This window comes from Anolis carolinensis, chromosome 5, assembly GCF_035594765.1.
Source record: "Anolis carolinensis isolate JA03-04 chromosome 5, rAnoCar3.1.pri, whole genome shotgun sequence".
Lineage (NCBI taxonomy): Eukaryota > Metazoa > Chordata > Lepidosauria > Squamata > Dactyloidae > Anolis > Anolis carolinensis.
In genome coordinates, this window is record NC_085845.1 from 197828617 (window position 1) to 197848478 (window position 19862).

At 39.1% G+C, this 19862-nt stretch overlaps 2 long non-coding RNA genes across 3 annotated transcripts in view; one reads left to right on the forward strand and one right to left on the reverse strand.

Annotated features, from left to right (window-relative positions):
* Positions 1-19862, reverse strand: part of LOC134299673 (uncharacterized) — a 126794-nt gene that overhangs the window by 69835 nt on the left and 37097 nt on the right. For both annotated transcript variants that reach the window (XR_010006939.1, XR_010006938.1), the window contains exon 3: positions 6407-6604. This is a non-coding gene — a long non-coding RNA (uncharacterized LOC134299673). The remainder of the gene's footprint in view (positions 1-6406; positions 6605-19862) is intronic.
* LOC103278800 (uncharacterized) lies at positions 6600-15639 on the forward strand. Its single transcript, XR_010006940.1, has 3 exons — positions 6600-7166; positions 7835-7906; positions 15370-15639. It is a non-coding gene; the product is annotated as an uncharacterized LOC103278800 (long non-coding RNA).

Genomic DNA, 19862 nt, shown 5'->3' on the forward strand with positions numbered 1-19862 from the left:
TTTTGAGGTTATTCTTATGCAACTCTGTGCTTCTGTTGTGATTTTAAATATTTCCCTGTAAGCTACACTGATCCTTTAACTGAAGGGTCACATTGAAATCTGAACAAAACAAATTACTACCAGGGATCTTTCTCATCTCTCAGGAGGCTACACCCTTTCTGACTTAAAAATAAACACATACATAAGAATGCCCCAATCGGTGCATCGCTCATTAAAACTCCCATCTCAAAGCAAGCAGGAACAACATGACCTTGTTTGCTTGATGAGTTCTTATTCATTGTTCCAAGTGCTTCACTCCCTTGTGTACAGTTAAAAAAATCCACATTCTTTTCCTTTTTGGCAACTTTAGGCCCAAGGCACCAAAGTTAGGCTACCATTTCCCGCCTTGGCTAGCTGCCAGAATTGCATAACAAATGGTCACCCACTCTTTACCTTGGAGATAACCGCAAATTATTGCAGTGTGCTATTGTAATATGGGACTTTTGGGATTACAGTTTCCAAAATCCCCCCACCCACATAAACCAGCTATATAGTCCCAACAAATTAACTTCTTCAAAAATGCACAAAGCTATGCTTTGAGTCACAGATTGATAGTTTTCTTGCATTACAGGTCTACTACAATTGCCATCATTAGTCCTAACAAGAATGAAGGGGAAATTGGAAAATTTGCCCCATTTATAAATTTGGAGCTGTGGTCAATCCAAAGGACTTACTATTGTCACTTTAACATAATATGTTTTCATGGCTCTACTACTTCCTAAGCAATATTAAATGAAGGCTCTAGAATTCAAACCCATTTCAGAGATGTAACTGGCTGCAGTCATAAGGTTTCTAGACCTCAAGAAAAGCCTGTCTCCCTGCACATCCAAACCTGCCCCGTTCCTGAGGCTGAAGTAGACACTGCAATTGAAGTGGGTGGTGCTTCTAATCTTATTAGTCTCCCTAGTTCCAGATGCAAGGCGGAAGGAGATAATAATTGAAAACCTGAATGTGGAGTGAAGCCAACAAGGTTCTAGTAAGGATTTGGAAACATTATATTAGAACTAGAAGTCCCAGAATCCAACAGCTGGGCTGTATACTAAAATATCTTTAGCTTGTACTTCATTAGTCTGTTTTGGCCAAGAGAAACAAACTATGCTGGCCAAGGAACGTTTTCATTTAATCTGGTTGGACCTGGTTAATGATCCATCTACACTGTAGAATGAATACAGTCTTACACCACTTTAACTGTTATGGCTCAATGATATGGACACCTGGAATTTTGTGGCTTTGTGAACCTCCAGCACTCATTGGCAGAGAAGGTTAAAGACCTTGTAAAACTACAACTCCCATGACTCCATAGCACTGAGTCATGGCAAACTGTATTCATTTTACAGTATACACACATAGTAATCTCTTAAAAACCCTTTCAGCTGCAATAAATTCTGCTATGGCATTCCATAAAGAAATGGACGACTGGCTTTAGCTCACTCATGACTTCCCATATCTTGGTTCGGTTTATCGCTTTAAAGAATAATACAGAAACTTTTAGGACAATTTTCAGATTCCAACAGTGGGGTTTTCACTGAATTGTGATCTCCGGACATCCCATGTGGTGATGTAACTTTGTGAATAATACCCAGAATATTGACAAAGCACATGTTTGGAGAAGAGGGACCAAGGTGGTCAAAAGTCTGGAAATCAAACCTGATGAGGAATGGTTGAAGGTTGGAGAAGAGAAGACAAAATGATGATGTGAGAGGCATCTTTAAATATCCAAAGGGACATCATGAAGATGGAGCGAAGTTGTTTTCTGGAGCTGTACAGACTAAAAGCATCAACCAATGACTGCAGTCCTAGTCTTTGACATTTTCTTGACCGCCAGCATCAGTAAGGATACACTTGTGTAGTCTAATCAATGTCTCTAGACCTCAGCTCTTAACCTCACTTACCCAGCTTTACAAATGCATCTGTGGAGCTCATCCAAGCCACTGACTTTGTCTACACTCAAGAAGGCAAAGACAAAGAAACATCTTGGAATCTTTCCTTTTCTCCATCAAAGAAGCAACTAAAGCCAGCATCTTTTAACTAGTACTTTTCCCCTGCTATGTGTGTCTCAATATAAATATCATTATACAATTTGTAATTTTTTCATTCTATTACTTATACCACCAAAACACCCATGAAAACTACCCCTCGCAGACATCTCTAGGTCCTAAAATGCAATTTTATGGTTGACTTCCAGCATAAATCAACCATGGAATTGTGTTGGAAGACCTAGAAATTCCAAGGGAGGTTTTAAAAATAATTTCTTTATTCACAGTTTTTTCACTTTTACACGGGTCCCAAATGTGTAAGTCTTTTTCTGCGTAAAATGGAAATTTTGGGTGTTCTTCCTCACCACCGTCTTGTTGCCTGGTCACATTCTTGTGACCATACCGTGATGTAGTTTGACGACATGCTTCCCAGGCTGGAGAATGTACAGTGTTAGTTAGTCCTACATGTTTATCACTAACTTCCACAATGTGGAAAACTTTTCTATGCCACTATGGATTCCTAACACAACATTTGCTGCCATGTATTAGGAAAATGACACCCAATAAAGTACAAACATAACCAGAACTATTCTTTTCCATAATCCCAGTTAGGCAAAGTGAGACTTTGTTTTTTTCCCCCTTGAAATTTCCAATACTCTTCTGGGAGAAAAACAAATCTTCCATATCCAACCATAATTTCATTTTAGGTTGAAATTCAGGCACCTCCAACATAAAGATGAACTTTTGCGGACCAACAATCATTCTAACTTGGAACAGCGTATGGAAGTGTTGGAGCCCCTGCTTGCGCAGGGGATTAAACTGCTGAGCTGCTGAACTTGCTGACCAAAAGGTTGGCGGTTCGAATCTGGGGAGCAGAGTGAGCTCCCACTGTTAGCCCCAGCTTCTGCCAACCTAGCCGTTCGAAAACATGCAAAACATGCATGTAGACCAATAGGTACTGTTCTGACGGGAAGGTAATGGTGCTCCATGTGACTCATGGCGGTCACATGACCTTAGAGGTGTCTATGGACAACGCCGGCTCTTTGGCTTGAAAATGGAGATGCGCACCAACCCCCAGAGTCTGACACGACTGGACTTAATGTCAAGGGAAAACCTTTACCTTTACTATGGAAGCGTTACTTTTTTGGCTTACAACTTTCAGAATCATGCTGGTTGGGAGATGTAGTACAATTACTATCATTAACATTATTCAACCCATGTAAACGGGTAGTCCATGAAAACTAATTGGTGGTTCTCAAGATTTGGTCTTCCAGATGTTTTGGACTTTAGCTCTTAGAATTCCTGGGCGTCTGGGACATGAAGTCCAAAATACTTGCAGGAACAAAACTTGTTAATCAGGTTCCCTAGCCTCTCCTTCCCATTTTCCCTGACCCTAGGCCTCCATTTCCATGTATAAATCCCTTACCCCCCCTCCCCCTACTTTCCTATTTCCCTACCTCTCCCTAACTCTTTGACTTCCCCTATATTTTTAGTATGTAAACCCCCCCCACCCCTGAAAACCAATAAAAATTTAGACAAAAAAAGGATAGATGCAAGTCTAAATAAGTACTAAGAAAATAATGGTCTGGATGCAGAGGTTTGGAAAGTTACTTTTTTGTATTATAATGTTCAGAATCTTCTCAACAGGATGGTTACGGGCCATGCTATCTGGGAGATGTAATACAGGACAGTAGCTATTCCGTCTCTGATTTGTTAAAATGCACATTTTATTGGAGGAAAGGGAGCACTTGGTCAACTTTCCACATGTAAAAAATCTTGCAGGCAGCTTTCAGCCCTATCATTCTAGAATAATCACACAGCACTTTTAAATAATGTTCAAAGCACTTATCTCACATTACCTCAACAATTCTCATATAACAATCTGGTATGGCAAGGCAGAGTTATTATCTCCACTACTTTTGCTGGCGGTGACTGTTTTTTACCATAAAACATTGCTTGGATTTTAAGATCTATCATTTGTTTCCCCCTTCCACTTATTATTAAATTTTTGTAAATTTTGTGGGGCCACTCTAGGTGGGACTAACCAACAGGATTCTAGCCCCTATTTCCAAAAAAATGTTTTTTTTAGTTTGGCATTGTTAAATAGGCACTTACTGCTATGGCAATAGGATCTGCTGATCATTAAACTTTCAACTGTGAATGTTTTATCTTTCTAATCTTGGAAGATAGATCTTTAAGCAATGGTAAAAGCAGTATGCTGACTTTTTAGTTCAAGTACAGTATGACAAAAGACTGAGAATAGATTTCAAGTTGTAAATTTAGCAGGTGCGTGAATCAATTTGAAACTGGCTGATGTGAAGCCGGAACTTGTGAGTACACGCTGTTAAACCACCATGAGCTCAACACTTCTCAAAGGCATCCCTAAAGTTTCTCAGGCTGGATCTACAGCTTGATGCGGTCTGAACCACATATAATGCAGTTTTAATTATATTGAACCGTATTATGAGTCTATACGGACCTTAGAAAACGGATTCAAACTGCATTGTACAGCAGCGCAGATCCAGCCTCTGCCAGCTGAAATAAGAGCAAAAAGCTTCCACTGGAGTCTTACAAACTAGATTGTACTTTTTTATAAACACACTTAAGAAGCAGCACTTAAAAACAAGGATTTTTTTTAAAACTGACCAATTTATTCTATTAGCATTTCCAAACAAAATCCCACTGATCTCGTATAAGACATATCAAACTATGAGGTTTTCTTTAGTAAAGACTTTCAAGTCTAAACAGTTTTCCACTAGGGAAACCCCTTTCATAGCTTACAACTGAAGGTATATAATATCAGCAAACTACAATGCCGTTGGTATGCCTGCACTGCAGAATCAACGTAGTTTGATACCACTTTTACTGCCATGGCTCAATGCTATGGAATCCTGGGAGTTGTAGTTTCACAAGGTCTTGAGCCTTCTCTACCAAAGAGTGCAGGTGCCTCTCCAAACTACAACCGGCAGTATTCCTTAGCATTGAGTCATGGCAGTTAAATTGGGGTCATACTGCAATATAATGAAGATGAACCTCAGATCGACATATCCGAAGTTGGAACCACTCTTGATGGTGGTGAAACCAGTTATAATGTACCCATTTTATCAGTTTAAAGACTGATAAGAGCATAGGGAGACAAAATGAGGGCCCTGTCCTGCAAGTAAGAATAAGGACATTTCCCAGATACCAATGTGGCAAAGCGCTGTATTCCTGATGATGTGCGTCACCTGACCTGCAAAGAAGAGGAAGAAAATCCAGCAACCCAGACCCGGAAATTTCCACCTGCTTGTTGGACAGGCTACCTTAATATGATGGTGCAATTTGAAAAACCCAAAGCAGAAACCACTACAGAAAAAGAAGCACGGCTTATTGGGGGGGAAATATCATTCCTGCAGTGGAGTCATACGTCTTCTTTTTTTAAGAGTTAAGGCCAAGTCCAGATCAGAGAATCACAGGGTGCATCAACAATGCAGAATTAATGAAGTCTGGCATCACTTTAACTGCCTGGAATCATGCGAACTGTTGTTTTATAAGGTCTTTAGCCTTCTCTGCCAAAGAGCACTGTTGCCTCGCAAAACTATAACCCCCCATGATTCCATAGCATTAAGCCACTGAAGTTAAAGTGGAATCAAACTGCATTACTTCTACAGTGTATATGCACCCATGGATATCAGCCACAACCAGACCCTCTCTGTAAAACTATACAATGCTTAATACCATTTGAATGGCCATATCTCTATCCTAATTGGTGGATTAGCAGTTTCATGGCCTATTTAGAATTCTCTGCCAGCCCGCTCTCTTGTGCATCATGAAACTATAAATCCCAAGGGATGAAATCATGGAAATTAAAGCAGGATCCAAGTGGTATAATCCTGTAGTGTGAAGGAGACGTTGGGTCATCTAAACTGTAGAATTAATGCAGTTTTGACACAAATTTATCTTCCGTGGCTCAACTCCATGGCAGCCTGGGAGTTTAGTTTGATGAGGCACCACCACTTCTTGGAATAATAATAATAATAATAATAATAATAATAATAATAATAATAATAATAATAATAATTATTATTATTATTATTATTATTATTATTATTATTATTACAGACCTTGTAAAACTACAACTCCCAGGATTCTAAAGCATTGAGCCATGGCAGTTCAAGACACATCAACTGCATTCATTCTACAATGTAGATGCACATCTAAAGTTTAAGATGGGGAAAGGAGAGAAAGAAGATGCACAGAAAAAAAATTAAACTGCCTTAGTTCTTGAAGACGTAATGCATGCCTCTAGGAGATACATTCACTATTGCCGCTAGACAGTTTCAAATTTCTTACATACTGGTTTTCTCCTATCTACCTGGAATATTTTAGAAATGTCGTATTTTTTCACTTACTTCCAGATGTCGTCATCCAGGTCTTTAAGGTGCATTCAAAGCAACTGTACCAAAGTCCTGCCTTCATATGGTTTCACTGGATGCACTTGGTGGGGAGAGTAATTACGATGGAGCAAATGAAGAGTGCATAATCCAAATGACAGATCGGATCCGAGGCAACGGCTTCGCCACACCCAGGGTTTCGTTTGCATGTTCTCTCTAGAACGAAAGCAAAGTTCAGGTTGCAGGACGGGGAAAAAAAAACTAAAACCACAATGCCGGTCAGACATATCTTCTTGTTTCCTTGCACAGAGGGAGGAAAAGAGAGAAAGAGGTCTTTGAAAAGGGAACCAGGAATTGAGCAACCTGGGAGAAAAAATTTATACACTCTTTGACATTTAAAAATAGGTGGTTTTTTTTTTTTTTGGAAGAACTAATTCATGCATGGCCAGTGCAATCTGAATTTCAAGAGCAGGAAGTTTCAACTCCAGCCGGTGTCTTTCTTGTGAACTGAACACTTTCCCCGAATCAAAGAGGCACCGAGTCACTGCCTTGGGTAGGGTTATGCCAGAGAAAAGCAGTACCAGGATATGAACTCTCCCTTTAAAGACAGCCAAGACAAGGAACTCAAAACAAGAAGTCATTCGGCCTTTGCTTGTTTTCTTTTTAAAGGAGCCATGTCAATAATGCTTGGAAAAATCCCAAGAAGTTGGGAAAGATACACAAAGGGTGCAGTGATGCCAAACTGCATATATTCTACAGTACAGATGCACCATAAGAGGTTTGCTGTTGCTACTGCTTCCTTTGCAATTCCATTGGCAGCATTATTTATGTTGGAAAGATGAAGAATTGCTGAAAAATCAAGGCTTAAGTAATGTGGTAAAGAGAAAAATCATGTACTTAAGATTTTTCATTTTTACAGTAACAATGTTTCTAGACCTGATGACTAAAAAAATACATTAGATAACTGCATTAGTTGTTATTGCATGTCTTGAAGCGATTTCCAATTTATGGGCACCTGAAAGCACACCTGTTACAGAGTTTTCTTAACAAGCTCTGTTGCCATTGCTTTCCTCTGAGGCTGAGAGATTGTGACTTGTCTAAGATCATACAATGGGTTTCCATGTTTGAGTGAGAATTAAAACTCTAGTCTCCAACATAATACTGACTCTCCCAAACCAATCATAAAATGCATTTCATGTTCCAAAGTAACACAGTGAATTTCAACCTATCAAGACTGCAAACATAGCATTTCTCAACCCCCCCCCCCCCCAAAAAAATTTCTGCAGGGAAAAATACATTCTCAGTGACTTGAAATGTTCCAGAAATGTTATATCTCTGATGTATTGTGTGTTAATTGGAATTAGTGTTAATGTGTATAATCAAATATCACTGGTGTGCTTTCTCAACCTTCCAATAACAGACTCATTGCCTATTTTTGCATAACAGGTGAGATCTAATTCCTCTAAAATGAGAGGACCACCTTTGGGATGCTCAGAATTACTCCTGGACCATCCAGAGGTTAGCAAACTCCATTATTTAATTATACGCGTGTTAAGAAAGCAATTTATCCAAATTGTTTAAATGAATGGGCTTTGTTTCAATCAACAACTTTCTTTGTTCTCTCATTAGGGGAAGAAATCATCTGTGTCTAATTGGGCTGATTGTAACTCTTGAATTATTTTATACACCACCGACATTGACCTGCTCATGCATCCATTCCCCTAGAAATAATACAGCCTGTGTAAATTGTGTCTCAATTTCTGTAAATTTTCCTACATTTGTTGGCATTCAGAAGGGGCTTGTCCTTGCCTTCACAAGTCCACAAAAAAGGTCAGACAAAAGTAGAAGTGACCAGGGGTGGCATCTATATTATAGAATTTGGTTTAACACCACTTTGACTACTACAGGTCAATGCTATGGGATCCTGGGATTTGTAGTTTGCTGAGGTACCAACCCTCTTTCTCAGAGAAAAGGCTGAAAATCTCGTAAAATGATCACCCTCATGATTTCATGCCATTGAGCCATTCAAGAGGCATCAAACTGCATTAACTCTACAGTGGTGATGCAGATAATTATCTATAGGACTACCTTCTCTTGTATAATTCACACTATATGCAAATGAAAGAAGCTGGCTTGAAAATTAAATTAACATAAGGCATTAAGCCTTGGCAAACTGGAAATCAATTTTTTTCCCTGGAGACCCATCCCAAATTCTTTCACTGCAATTTGAGGATTATAAGGATGAAATGCTAATACGTGGCGCAGCCAAACTCTTTGCTCTTCCTCCCAAGGGCCCTGTTTTGCATTTCCAAACCTATGAACAACACCATAATCTCCGTTTGGAGCTATTTTGGTTGGACCTATTGACATGCCTCTCCGCCCACTCGCTTGCAAAAGTCCTGGCACTAGACAAAGTCTTCCATAAAAAACAGTCTTCACAATGGTGTGGGGATATGGTTGCATCTGCACTGCAGAACAAATGCAACCTGACACCAGTTTCACTGCCATGGCTCGATGCTATGGAATCGTGGAAGTTGTAGTTTGCACTCTTTGGTTGAGAAGACTAAAGGCCTTGGAAAAACTACAAATCTTGAGATTCCATAGCATTAAACCATGGTTTGGTTTCAGGACACCCCCGGAAACCAAAGTCTGTGGATACTCAAGTCCCATTATGTACAACGGCATTGTAATATAGCATTCCTTAGATAAATATATATATATATATCAAGGTTTAATTTTTAGGATTGTTTTTGGGAGAGGGGAAAATATTTTCTAATCATAGATAGTTGAAGCTGTGGTTATGCTTCATTAGTCTACATAACTACTAAACCCTTATTGTAACTATACTATTTATTACAATTCAGGTTCCTTATTATGCCTTACAGCTCCATTACACCAAATCTACCTATCTTTAAAAAGTTAACTTCTGCTAAAAGCAGAGTACAGTATGGTATTTCTTCTATTCTAAGATTCAGTTTCCTTCTATATAAACTTCTAATATCTAAAAATGGGGTGCATCTTGGAATCGTAATCACTTCCTTTTCTTTCTGTTGGTACTGAAATGAGAACACATTTTATAATCAATGGTGTCTTAGAATTGAGGAAATATGGTATAATTCTCATACATCAAACATGATGATTTTATGCCAAACTGAGGGGTCTGAATCAACCTGTAAAGGAAGCTAATACATATCTCTTGTCCCGTTGCCCAATTTCTCTCTCCAAAATGGAATATAGTCAATCAGACCTCCATATTTGCTGGGGTTGGGACACAAAAAAGTGGGGAAACTATGATTTTTTTTTAAAAAAATGCTTTTTTTAAATCCTAAAGTTTACTTCTCTAGGTGCTTCAGCATGATTTTATGGTCAACCTCAATTTGAAGTTGACCACAGGATCATATTAAAAGACCTAGAGATTCCTAGAGAGAACACTTTAATCAATTCTGCAAAAGTCAAAACCGCAAATGGGAGGGCAAACTGTGTATCAATGAGCCTCTTTTAGGTGACTAACGAAGCCTGAACCTTTTCATCCAAATCTGAAGAGGGCATATAGAGTGAGTCATATGAAAAAGAAAAGGACCTGCAAACATTGTAGTCAGTTTCAAGGTGTAGAATCCAGCTTTCCTTGGCAGACGTTTTATACTTGCAGAACATTGATATTTTTAGCACAAGGTACAAACCTCTCGGCAAATAGACTTGGGAACACATGGCAGCTACTAGAACAGATTATTTTGCAAACAGGCTTTTTTGACAGCTGAGCTCCTCCAAACCTCCTTTCTGAGAACAAATGAGTCACAACTACAATTTGAAATGAAAGTGCCTCCTCCAAGTGCTGCTGGTTAAAATAAATCTGCTTTTTAAATATTTATTTATCTTTAACACCCACATACGTCTTTGTGTGTGTAAAAGTTAAGGCACAGTCCAACAAAGAGTTTTATGATAGCCTTGCTACTTGAAGTTCAGGGCACAGCAATAACGCAAACTGTTTCACTACAGCTGAAGGTGAGTCACTAACGTCTATCTGAAATTCCCAAATCGCGTTTGGAGCACAGGGTTGGACTGAAAATAGATGAAAGTCCTAAAGGCTACAATTGTAAGGTTGGATGATAATTCAGAGACTGTTCTAGAGACAAGGACATGAAGCAATTGATTCAAATTGAAGGAAAACAGATTCCACCTTAATATGAGGAAGAACTTCCTGACTGCAACAACGGTTGGACAGTGGAATATACTAGTCGAGTTTCCTTCTCTGGAGGTTTTTAAGCAAACTCTCTATGGCCATCTATCAGGAGCACTTTGATTGTGTGCTTCTTCGTTGCAGAATAGGGCTGAATTGGATGGCTCTTGTGATTTCTTCCAAGTCTAAGATTCAATAATTCTATGATGCTCACCATGTACCTTATTCACAAATAGATTCAAGTTTTGGAGAGACATAGTGCACCCTTTTGGCTGTCAAGAAAGAACTCTTTTTAAAAGAAGCAGTATATTTTCAATGACATTCTTAGCTCAACAGCAAATTCAGAGGAAGGACTTGGCAGGAAGCAAAGCCAGATGGCAAGGTGCATGTGGTCAAGACATTTCCACCACTACTTTAGATCATGGGTGAGCAACTGTGCTGGGGTCAGAGCAATTTTCCTCTTCATATGACTCATTGGGTCATTATCCATCTGCAAGTAAGTGGAAATGCTTCAACTCTCTTCTGAAGTTCTGCTCATAGAATCATAGAGTTGGAAGAAATCTCATCCAGTCCAACCCCTGCCAAGAAGCAGGAAAATCGCATTCAAAGCACCCCTGACAGATGGCCATCCAGCCTCTGCTTTTCCAGTCCTAAAGGAAACACAACCCAAGCTCTCCTAATAGATGGTCATTCAGTCTCTGCCTAAAAACTTCCAGAGAATGAGACTCCACCACATTTCAAGACATATTCAAGCAGCTTTAGCATTTAGAAGTTCTTCCTAAAGTTTAGGTGGAAACTTCTTTCCTGCAATTTAAATGCATTACTCCTTGTGTCCTTCTCTCCAGAGAAGCAGAAAACAATCTTCCTCCCTCCTCAATGAGCCCTGGTGGCGAAGTGTGTTAAAGCACTGAGCTGCTGAACTTGCAGACCAAAAGGTCCCAGGTTCAAATCTCAGGAGCAGAGTGAGCGCCCGCTGTTAGCTCCAGCTTCTGCCAACCTAGCAGTTCGAAAACATGCTAATGTGAGTAGATCAATAGGTACCGCTCCGGCAGGAAGGTAACGGCGCTCCATGCAGTCATGCCGGCTACATGACCTTGGAAGTGTCTACGGACAATGCCGGCTCTTTGGCTTAGAAATGGAGATGAGCACCAACCCCCAGAGTCAGACATGACTGAACTTAATGTCAGGGGAAACTTTTACCTTTTTTTACCATCCTCAATGTGACATCTTTTGAAATATTTAAACATGGCCATGTCTCCTTCTGCCTGCCTTCTCTTTTCCAAACTAAACATTCCCAGCTCCCTAAGCTGTTTCTCATAAGGATTCATAGTTTCCAGATAATCTAGCTTGTCCATTTCCTTCTTAGTGTCTAGAACAGTACACTGTACAGGCAGTCCCCAAGTTACAAAAATCTGACTTACAACAATTCCTAGTTAAGAACCGAGGTGAGACAACAGGAAGTGGGAGAAATCTTCCCTTCAGAAGGGCAATTAATTCCTGAAGGAGTTATCACAGGGAAAAGGCATCTCAACTGAAGCATTATCACCAATTATATTTTCCACAGCAAGCTACATTTTCCAAAATCCAATTATCACAGAGACAGAAGGTGAGGGGAAATCTTCTAAACAGGGGTACAGACAGCAAAACAAACACCACAAGGTGTTAACCCTTACCTATGCTATCCAAAGCCTCTATCTATCTATCTATCTATCTATCTATCTATCTATCTATCTATCTATCTATCTATCTGGAGTTACACTTTAAAATGTACCTGTTCCAATTTATATACAAATACAACTTAAGAACAAACCTATAGAGCAGGGGTCCCCAAACTAAGGCCCGGGGGCCGGATGCGGCCCTCCAAGGTCATTTACCTGGCCCCCGCCCTCAGTTTTATAATATAATATTTTTATATCAGTTTTAATAATATAATATATTGTATATACATATGATATTGATAATAATCTTATGTTATACAATATAATACTAATAGTAATACCATATAATAATATTAATTATATGTTATATATTACATATTATATAATAGTATAGTGGTATAGTTCAATATAGCAATATATAATGCTAATATTGTGTTATGCTAATAATATAATATATTGTATGTACATACAGCTGCTCTGAGTCCCCTTCGGGGTGAGAAGGGTGGGATATAAATGTAGTAAATAAATGTAGTAAATAAATAATTAATTTTAGACTTAGGCTCGGCCAAAGTCTGACATGACTTGAAGGCACACAACAACAACAACAACAATCCTAATTAACTTGACTATCTCATTGGCCAGTAGCAGGCCCACACTTTCCATTGAAATCCTAATAGGTTTATGTTAGTTAAAATTGTTTTCATTTTTAAATATTGTATTGTTCTTTCGTTGTTGTTGTTGTTGTTGCACTACAAGTAAGACATGTGCAGTGTGTATAGGAATTTGTTTGTATTTTTTTTTCAAATGATAATTCGGCCCCTCCACAGTCTGAAGGATTGTGTACCGGCCCTCTGCTTAAAAAGTTTGGGGACCCCTGCTATAGAGCCTATCTTGTTCATAACTTAAGGATTGACTGCATATCTCAGGTGACGTCTGACCAAAGCAGAATAGAGCGGTACTATTACTTCCCTCGATCAATGAGCACTTCATGAAGCTCAGGTTCCTTTCTAATAGAACAAAGAACGATCCAATGAAGCTAACCAAACAGGGAAAATCTAGGACAAGAAAAAATTGAGAATGTCTTCCTACAGACCAAGAATTCAATTTTCCGCCATGCTGTGTATTGATGGGTGCTAGCTTAGATGGCTCTAAGGGAAGATTAGACAATTTTGTAAAGGATGTAGGGATCAATGGGTACTAATCATGATGTCTATATATTACCTCGAGTATCAGAAGATTCTGAATAGGGGTTGCTAGGAAACACGAGCAGCAAGATGGTGTTGTACTCACATCCCATTTGCAGGAATATTGTTGAAAATTGAATCCTAGACTAGGGGACCCAAATCAAAAGACAAAATTCATTTATGTTTCATATATACTTTGTTCACACAGCTCAAAAGTAATTTTATACACAACATTGTCAATAATTTTGAGTCTAAGTAAGCCATCAGAAACCAAAGCTGTCACAATTCCAGCCACCTATGTGGACACTTTTGTTATTATTACATAATTTAAGAATTCTGAATATGGGATGATGAAACTGTTATTTCTGATTTTTTATGTGTGGTTGTGAAAGATGGATAGTGAAGGAAGCCAAAAGGAAAGAAAAATCAACTCATTCAAAATATGATGTGGGAAGAAAGTTCTCTGGTTACCATGAGCTACCCCAAAGGATGCATCATTCTACACTATAGAATCAATGCTGTTTGACACCACTTTAATTGCTATGGCTAAATGCTATGGAATCATGGGAGTTGCAGTTTGGTGAGGCACTGCCGCTCTTTGACAAAGAAGGCTAAAGATATTGTAAAACTACAGCTCCCATGATCCCATAGCATTAGACCATGGCAGTTAACGTGATGACAAACTGCATGAATTCTGTAGTGAAAATGCACCCCAGGACTCCTGGAGGTTTCTCATTTGTATGGCTACTATTAAGTTGGAGCTGACTCAATGGCAAATAATAACAAATTGGTGCTTCAGCCTCTAAAGAGTTTGCAGCAATCTGCTGCTTTCTTTGGAAATGCCAGTAGAATCCTTAAGTATGCTTTTCAACACAGCGAAAGGCAAAAGCATAGAAGGAATTTCAATTAGATTGCGCTGTCCCGGATGCTGCATAAGACTTCAATGCTATGGCCGGAACCGAATCAAGTAGCGTCACTGAAAAGAAAACACACAAATACACTTCTTCGCACACTCATGTACACACAGACTGAAATCCCAATGATGGCCTTCTTCACGAAGCCGATGAAGGAGGCGGAAACACGACGCCACGCATTACAACGCCACCAAGGGTTCCGTTACCATAGGAACTGGCTCTCTGCAAGTAGCGCAAAGTACTCGACAGCTAAACTATCCGTAAGTTCCGATACTCATGTGGTTTTGAAGAAACAAGGATTTACAAGCCCACAAAAATGCTCCCCTTTTAAAACATGCATGCGCACACAAACACACCCTTGAAGATGTGGGAATGCATGGATAAGGGTGCAACTACACTGTTGAATTATTGCAGTTTGACCCCACATGAATTGCCATGGCTCAATGCTATGGAATCCTGGGATTTGACTTTTAAAACTACAAAGTTCATGGGGTTGCCATAAATTGAGAAGTGACTTGAAAGTACAAACATATATAAAATTAGTTATTTATATCTGTTCTGACTTACAGTACATCTACACTGTTGAATTAATGCAGTTTTGACCCCGCTGTAAGGGCACTTTAAGTTCCTACGGAATCATGTGGGTTGGCAGTTTGGTAAGGTACCAACACTCTTTGGCAGAGAAGGTTAAGGACCTTGCAAAACCATGATTCCATAGTATTGGAATTAAAAGAAAATTAAGACAAAAACTTAATAAATACTGTTTTAGTTAAATGGCAGTTAAAATGATTTTATTTTAATTTTTATTTAAAGTGTTATTTCTTCAATGTTTTGCCAGTTGTTTGTGTTTACCTTAACTGAAAGTCTCCTAGATAAATGTGCACAGCTCAAGGAAATGGGCAGCATTTTTGGAGATTCTGAAACACATCCCAGCTGTATTTGCTCACAAAATCAAAGTATGGATTTTTTTTTGTATCAGGCATAAGAAAAACATATGATACTTTTACAGATACAGTGGTAACATCTCTCTTATTCTTATTTTCCATAGGAAAAATTATGAATCAATGTTGGAATTCAACCATTTTGCAACCATCACTGCAGAAAGCCGCTGCAAAAACAGTTTCCCTCCATTGCACTTTCAGCTTCACAATAAAGTTCAAGACGACTGTGTTCCTCCTCCAATTAAAAATGCTAATGTGCCCAGTTAATTGTTCTGACTGCCGTTATCTGTCAGCAAGCAAGGCCAACCTGTGGGAGGAATTCCTTGCCTCTTGATGGGGAAAAGAGAGTTGCAGCTTGTACCCAGAGCAGATGAAGGGCGGATTTGCAAACGTAAGAATTCAAAATGTGCAACTGAAAGCAGACTGCACCTGCCAGTCGAAGACTGCTGCTCCTAAAGTGGCACAGAGAGAAGTTTTTTTCAGCTTGTGTTACAAAGAAATCCAAATGTTCCTTAGAGAAAAGTCAAGTTGGCAAATCTTGAAAGAAAACTTGCCCACATTCAATCAGAGTTGCATCTACACTGTAGAATTACTGCAGTTTGGCACCACTTTAACTGCCATGGCCCAATGCAATGGAAACCTGGGAGATTTAGTTTCACAAGGTCTTCAGTCTTCTCTGCCAAAGACTGCTGGTGCCTCATCAAAGTACAACTCATATGATTCCACAGCACGGAGCCATGGCACTTAAAGCAGTGTCAAACTGCATTACGTCTATAGTGTAGATGCACCCTAGAAACGACTACAAATTCAAGTATTTTTGTCCACATCTAAGTCCATATTTGATACCCGAACTGTACCAAAACTGGAGTTTTGTTGATGCATTTGGTGAAGATGGGAAGAATCAAGGCAGGAAACGAATTTTGGAGTTTAGGAAGCTGCCTCATAACTTCCCATTTGGCTATCTGCATAGATCGATATATGGTATCCATGAGTTCAGAGTCCTTCCTCCTTGGTTCTCTTTCTAAAACAGTAACACTGCTCTCCTGCAAAAGAAAAGAGGATGACTCCAAACCTAGGTATTTCCATGTAAAAATAAGACATTGCCATCACTGCCTGTCATATGACAGAACAAGGAACCCAAACAAAAATCACCTAGGCATAAAAGCAACAAAGAAAAGAAAATGATTCACAATCCCTGGTTTAGTTTTTACTGAAGGAAAGCACCAGCGGTGGGACTGAAGAAAAAGGGCCACATCCTTCAGCCTAAAATACATTGTTTTTGTTTTGTTTTTTTACTTCTTCTGCCAATTGGTTTCAATACAGAAGGAAAGGGTATCAGAGAACAGAAGGTGGTTTTGAATATATATTTCTGAAGATAAAAAGGTAGGACAGGAAGATAGGAAAACATTTGGGAAAACACATTTCTATCTCTGGGCGCATCTACACAGTAGAATTAATGCAGTTGGTTACCACTTTAAACTGTCATGGTCTAATGCTATCAAATTCTGGGAATAGTAGCTTTACAAGTTCTTCAGCCTACTCTGCCAAAGAGTGCTGGTACCTCACCAAACATTTGAATAATAATGTTCATCTATGGAAATATGTCCTAAAGGTGATCAATCTGGCCTCAATATCCCAAAGGCACCAGATCCCATCCGATCCTGAATAATGCTAAGCAGGGTCAGTCCTGGTGAGTATTTGGATAGGAGATGGCTAAAGAAAACCAGGTACTGCAGGATATGTTTCAGAGAAGGGAATTGGCAAAACCACCTTTGAAGCTTCCTTTCCTTAAAAAAAAACTCTATACAATTTATTGGGTTGCCATAAGGCGACAGGCAGTTTGAAGGCACACACAAACACATTGTCATCAATAGTATTCCTCCCACGGAAGAACAAATTCATATTTTTCTCATTCAAAAGAGAACCATCAGAACAAGCAAGAGAAACATTTTTACTTATCTTTGCTTTCTCACTACCATACATAAATTATGGATTCCTTTATTCTCAGAAAGCGGCATGACATAGCAGGTACATTTTCCAAAATGATCTGTTATTATTTTAACAGCTTGCTAAGACAGTTTTAGAAGAGGATGAGAAGAACAGAGAGAAGCAGAAAAGCTATTATATATTATTATATATATTTTGACAGCCAACATGCGGTATGTAAAGCATTGAGATGGAGGGAAAAAGAAATATAAGACTTCTAGTATAGTCAGACCTCCACATTCACTGGGGTGAGGGGCACAGGACCCACCTGAAATTGGAAAAATTGAAATAAAAACACTTAGTTTAATTTAAAAAATCTCATTAGGAATCTCTAGGTGCTCCAGCACAGTTCTATGGTCAACTTCTGCTGGAAGATTACACAAGAATCGAACTGGAGGACCTAAAAATGTCTAGAGAAGCATTCTTGCTTGGAATCTCTATGTTCTCCAGCACAATTATATGGATGTAAACATTCCTACAGATAACATACTGCCAAAATACACGAATAATCAATCCGCAAATGTGAAGGGCTGTCTGTAGCACCTAGTACTACAATACAATAGCTATCTAGGCAATATCTAGTAGGATATCCCTTCATTTCTCACCCTGGGCCTTGGATATTCCAAACAGAAATAGGAAGGAATCTATTAGTTTTTGAATATTATTTGAGTTTTTACTTTGGTTTTTATTTTGCTCCAGCATTTCTCTTAGAAAGCCATTTTAGAAATGTTAGGTTTTGACATACAGATTATGTTTTTATGTTATGTAGTTTTTTAACCACTATCACATTGAGAACACGTTAGAACACCAGGAACATATTGCTGGTGTCGATAAAAAGCTACTATTCTGGAGGCTGATTGGGATGTTCTATCCAACAGTCCAAATACAGCAGCCTTCTCAGTCTTCTGGCTAAAATTAAGGATAGAATGCATTGGGAATATGCCTGGTAATGTGTGATGTCTTGGATCATGGATGAAATAGTTATTGAGGAGCACCTTGCCAAACTGCTCACTGGAATTTCTTCCCAGTATGTTCATTGTCATAACCACCAAAAATATTCTATCAACCAGAGAACTGGCCATGCTGATTTGGATAACCTGCGAGTTGTAATTCAAAAAAAGAAGCCTTCCAAGTTATGTAGGGAACTAATAAGGACCTCTGCTTGCTCCACACCTTTCCATGTTTGTCTAGTCTTAGAACAGAGTAATAAAAATGCCCACTTCTCTTCTCATACCTGTGTTGATCAGATTTCTTACAATGATAGTGGCAGGCTGTGATGCAGAGATTTTGTAGGCTCACTTGCCAAAGGCATGGTTTCTGGCAAGTTGTTGAATTCAAAAGGTGTTATTGGCTGAGTTTGGATGTTAACATTCTGTTCTTCCAAGCCACGAACAAGCCAGTTCACCTGTTCCCACATCTTCTTGCATCCTCAGCTTAATGAGTAACAGCATAATCACATCTGAAATAACAACTTTTGCTTGATCAAACTGTTCACATTTCCAATGTGGTCTGGAGAATGTAAGGCTCAGATGCTTAACTGGAAGAAGATGGATAAACATGGATCTACATAAGCCGTCAATATAATAAAAAGCAGCTAAAATCCCAGAGGACAAGGTCAGAATTCAAAATGACCTTAACAAAATTAGAAAGCTGGGCCAAAACTAACAAAATGAATTTCAACAAGGAGAAATGTAAGGCAGGAAAAATTAAATGCACAAAGACAGAATGGTGAATCTGGCTCAACAGTAGTATCTGTGAAAGGGATCCAAGAGCTTTAATAGACTACAAGCTGAACAGTGTGACAGCTAAACAGTCTCTTGTCTTCACTACCTACAATCTGGTTTGGACAATGTAAAAACAACCCACAATGATGTGCAAACCAAGAAGTTATTAATTTAGCCAAACACAGGTGTGTATGTGTATTTATGTACATAAATGTGGCAACATTCTTAATTCTGTAAGTCAGTGATCTTAACCTCCAAATCCAAGAGCATCTGAGGGAACAAAGGTTAAGAAGCCAAGTCCAACAACATCTGTAGCCCTGAAGTTTGAGAAGTCAAGCCCAACAACATCTGAAGCACTAAAGGTTGAAATGCCAAGTCCATGAACACCTGGAGCACTAAAGGGTGAGATGCCGAGTCAAAGAATATCCGGAGGACAAATGTTGAGACATCAAGTTGAAGAAGTCCTGACTGTTGTTCATTCTGAATATAGCTTCTGGGACATGAAATCCAAAATATTTGGTAGACAAAAGATTGGGCTACACTGGTTCAAGCTATGGAGAATTCTCTCACGATTTGGTGGATTCAGAATAATTTGATTACAACTACAGTATGCTTAGAGGCACATGGCCCAAACGACTCGAGGAAACTTGATTTATGCTATTACATCAATGCAGACAGTGTGGCAAAATTCAGCAATAATAAGATGACCTCTTTGGTTCCCCTTTATTGAAAGATACTCTCCGCTTCTGCTGAGGGAGGGAGGAATCCTGTGCATTATGACCTGTTCCACATGCGTTTATGTGTGTGGGCGAATGCCTAGAACACTTTGTAATAAATTCATCCAGCCTTCGCAGGTGAACGTTGATGACTGATCCCCAAACCTCATCCAC